At 45.9% G+C, this 4685-nt stretch overlaps 1 pseudogene; it reads right to left on the bottom strand.

The window, feature by feature from the left end:
• Window positions 1-3449: 3449 nt before the first annotated feature.
• LOC121147496 lies at window positions 3450-4474 on the bottom strand (annotated as a pseudogene).
• Between the last annotated feature and the right edge of the window lie 211 nt (window positions 4475-4685).

Raw genomic sequence — 4685 nt, 5'->3', positions numbered from 1 at the left:
ATGTATTTCAACTAAACTGTGTGTAGGAATAAAACTTAACTCTAGGGATCTATATTACTTTCACATATTATCACAAATTTACAAATAAAATATAGTCTTTTTTTCTGGACATATTAGAAATGAAATAGGTTACAAAGGGAAAAGCACCACCTAACCTCCCACCCATCCCAGGTCCACAATGTGAGGCACGCTCCGAGGGTCTTACTCAAGCAGTTTTGATAGTTTAACAGGTCTGAATTGCTGCCAATCTCGCCATTCCAAGCACAATGAAATCTATTCAGAATCCACTGGCTGACATAGTCTCTTCATGGTTGGGGTTCTGAGATCAGCAGTTCAGTTGGAGGGATCTCCCAAGAAACTTCATCTGAGATGATCCCAAACCTGATTCTTGTGTGAATTTGCCAGTACAGGGTCTGGCACAGTCCATCACCCCAATCAGCTTATGCACATGCTGGTTGTTGCAATTGCTGGGTCAGTTCTGTTTTCAGCCCTGTCTTCCACTTGAACCAATGGGTGTTGTAGTCCAGCCTGATCCTACCCACTTCATACTTGGTCTTCACGCAAACCAGTGGGAGCTGCAGCCTAGTTGGAGCGACTCACCATAACCCCCACCGGGTCTGCCCCCTACCCTGGTTCCCATGCATGCCAGTATGTACTACAGATTTGTTCAGCCTGTCCCACATCCCATGTAGCTCTGGTACATGTCAATGGACATTGAAGCCTAATGCAACCCAATCAATCCTACTATCCAGCCCACACTCATACTGGTGGGTGCCTTTCTGTCTAGGCACCTCTGCCCCTGTCCTGGTTTTCATGCTCTGCAGTAGGAGTGGCAACTCAAGAGGGAGGTGCCTGTTATGTCCCTACTAGGCCACTCCCACTCCTGGATTGTGTACTCTCCAGGTGGTTCTGGCATTTAACCTAACAGAATTGGCCCCCAGTGCCAGTCTCTGCCATCTGATGATGTGGCAAAGCCCAACCAACCCTCACCCACTCTAATTTTTGCTTTCACCAGTCAGAACAGTCTGTCCAATCTGGCCCTTCTCCGATCTAGCTCCACAGAGGCCCACAGCTGTTGTTCCCCTGCTGGTCTGGTCTGCCCCCATCCCAACTCATGCTTTCCAGTGGGAGTGGTTGTCCGGCAGGGGAGCTCACAATCTCCCTTGCCGGTTTTGCCTCCTCCCCCTCAGTTCTTATGTGTGCTGTTTGGGCACTGCAACCACATCTGGTACGAGTCACCTCACCTTTGGATTCCTTAATGTGCATTGTTATGTGTTTCGACCGAAACTGGACTGACCCACACTCTATGCTGGCGCTTAGATTCACCAGCGGTTGATGTGAATGGGTTCAGCGTGGTCTGTCCCCACCTGATGCAATATTCATGATGGTGGGTATCTTCATATGGCCTGGTCTGAGTTGCTCTGTATCGTGGTTCTTGGACTCACCTGTAGGGACTGTGTACTGCCAGAGGAGTTTCCTAAGCTCCTTTCATCAGAACCTCTCCCCATGCCAGGTCTTGCACATACTGGTGGTTACATGTGCCAGCCACCCTTGCTGACCTGCAGTCCATTCCAGTTCTTAATATTGGATGTTTCAGCCCAGCCAAAGCTTGTCCATACCCAGAGATTGCTCACACAAGGCTTAGAAGGGGCTGAGACCCAGACTAGCCCGTCCTATATCTACCCAGGTTCTCCAGAGTGCCAGATGATGAAGATGTCTAGTCCAGCTAGGTGTGCGCAACTCCAGGCCACAGTTGTGCCAAAGGAGAATGCAGCCATATCCAGACCAGAGCGCAGTCCCGACTCTGGCCCATGCATCCCATGGGAATCCCAACCCAGCAAGGGTGTACTCTCACAGCTCCCCAACTGAGTCTGTTCCCAGCCCTAGATTACACACCTGTCAGTGGGTGCTCTGACCCAGTTGGCTTAGCCCCTCATGTGTCTCAGCTTTTGCCTTCAATGCTGCGGCCTAACATCCCTGCCTCATGCAGACCAGTTGGTGTAAGAGCCTAGATTGGAATGACATGTGCTCCATCCTGGTTTCTATTCTTATTTGTGAGTTGAGGCTTGTTTGGCCCTGCCTGGTCAGCCCCCTTCCAGTTGCAGCTTGGTCCATCCCACATCCTATTTTAGGATGCAGCTTTGGTTGGTTCTGCCATGACCTGCCCAGATTGCCATTGGTTCCTTTACCTGTAAGTGATGGCAGGTTCCAGGGTCACACCTACCTCAGCCCATCACCACTCCAACGCGTGAGCTAACCTGCAGGACTTGTATTTCCACAGAGTTGGACCCACACTTCCCCCCAGAGTTTATCCCTTGACCAAGTTCTCTCGCGTGGTGGTTAGTGTCTTAACCCTGCCATATGTGATCAGTCCACTATTCCACCACCCAGTCAAGTAATGATACCTAGCCCTGCCAGACAGGCCCCCATCCATAGCTTTGGTGTGGACTGGTGTGTGGCAGTCAGTGATGCTCTATGCTAACCGCCCATCTCAGGATTCCTAATTTGGCTGGTGAATCAGTCTGGCTCAGATAGATCTTATGGACACTCCCCTCCAAACCATCAGGTCTCAGTCCCCACGTTATCCCCAAAGTTTCATGACCCTGTTACTGTGAATCACCCAGAATTCATCTCTCAATTACACTAAAGCTGGCCTTATTCATGGGTGTCCCTAAGCAGCAATTTTATATCCTAAAAAACCCAGAGTTCCCCTCTGAGCGGCCAGCAGGCAATGCCTGGCACCATTTGGTGTACTAGCTGCACAAAGCCAATGATTCAGTCCCTGCCTTTCGGCAGTGGCTCTGGACTGAGTCCCCAGCCTTGGATTCAGCCCTGCAGATGCACCCCCACAGCTGCCACACTGTGGGGATCTGCAAGCCTCCCCCAACCTCAAGGCCCGGACCCCTCCCAGACTTGTTCTGCCTCAAGGTTTTGGCAGCAGGGCGGAGCCAGGACTTTAATCCAGTTCCCAAGTTCCCCTCATGGGGTACTCACCCTTAGGGAAGATTCCTCTTGGGCGAGGAGAAAGCCAAGGACTCAGTCACTGCCTTTTGGCAGTGGCTTTTGCCTGAGTCCCCATTCTTGGATCCGGCCCAGCCAGGGCAACCCCCACAGGGGCCACATGGCAGGGACCTGCAAGTTGCCTTCAAACCCAAGGCCCGGACCCCTCCCAGACTCCATGATTCTTAAAAAAAGACTCATCTCTTAAGTGCAACCTTAAATAGCAGAATGAAGGACATGTGATTGTTTATGAAGGACTATACTATAGCAGTAACATGGGGGAAATCAGAGAAGGCAGCAGATCTGGGGAGGGAGAATGGTAAACCCCAGAGCCTGTGGGATCACATTGTAAAATAGTGTTTATCATCATCGTCACCACAAAATATAGTAAAAAGTACTAATTACAGGGTCTATAACATTTAGGAGACAGCATGATAGATGCATGCGTATTAACATAAACATATTGTTATTTTCTTCTTGAGCTTCTGTTCATGAAAACTTTTAAACCGTTCACTCATGTTATGTCCTGGCATTCTTCAGTGCTTACCAATCAAACTTTGAACAACAACAACAACAACAAAACACCCTTCTTCATCTTTTTAGATAATTCTTCTGTTGTTGCCTTTGGATCATATGGAATAGTTTTACCTAATTAAGTTTTTAACTTTCACTGATAACTTATATACATTTGAGCAAATAGATATCAGAATTTTTCATTAAGTAGCCTTTTTCTTCCAAGTGAGCTAAATTTTTCTAGTATGTTTTGTGTGAACATTGGTATTTTGGGCATTTCTGCATCAATCATGACCTGAGAAAGTCATTACAATTACTTCATAGATGTTCCAGGTGTATTCTTTAATGAAAGCTACTGGAACTGTGCCTTTTGAGACAGGTAAGAAATGACCACTCTGAATTCCAACACATTTTTTTCCTGGTCCATGTAGAGCACAAAATGCATAAAGTAAGAAAGTAAACCTTGAAATTTTAAAGACAAGGTGATCAGCCACTGTTGAGCAAGTTCTACCTTTGTGAATAAAAAACATAACTAAGAAGTAGTAAAAATCTATGGGATAGCTCCATGACAAAATATTTTTGCTGATCCTTCTTCTGATAGTTTCTCAATCCCATGCCAAACTGCTGCCTGTTGATTCTACAACATCACTATCGCTTTCCTTCTACCATCCCACAAATTATGAGCATAGCTTCTTTCTATACATTGTTCCTTTTACAAATATGCAAGAAAATCATGGTAAACTAGAAAACAAAGATGTAAATATGGAAGTTTCAAAACTACTTTTGATGTAAAAACCCACAAGAGGTAGTTTGCAAAATTCAAGTGGTCTTTCCATTGTTCTATACCAAACCATTCATCAAGGATTTGAATCAAAGTTATATAGGACATAGATTCCTGTCCTGCACCACAGATTTGATTTTTTGTCGTTTTTCTTAAAGTGAAAAAGATAAATTCATTCATATTTAAAGTTTCATAAAAATTTGTAATATTTGAGTGGAAATGTGATTTTATATTTTTTTTTGCTGAAGAGAAGATACTCCCCTAAAATGGAAGGATAATGAAAGGCCATGAACATGGTTTTGCTGCTATAATAAACACAAGCAGAGAGGGGAGATGGAAGTTTCCCTACGGGAACTGCAAGATGATGTAGTTTCTCTTTGAACTGGCTGGT

Source organism: Ochotona curzoniae, unplaced genomic scaffold (genome assembly GCF_017591425.1).
Source record: "Ochotona curzoniae isolate NIBS_2020 unplaced genomic scaffold, NIBS_Ocur_1.0 scaffold_4506, whole genome shotgun sequence".
Lineage (NCBI taxonomy): Eukaryota > Metazoa > Chordata > Mammalia > Lagomorpha > Ochotonidae > Ochotona > Ochotona curzoniae.
Note: the sequence above shows the minus strand (reverse complement) of the source record. Positions and strands in the feature narration are given on the sequence as shown.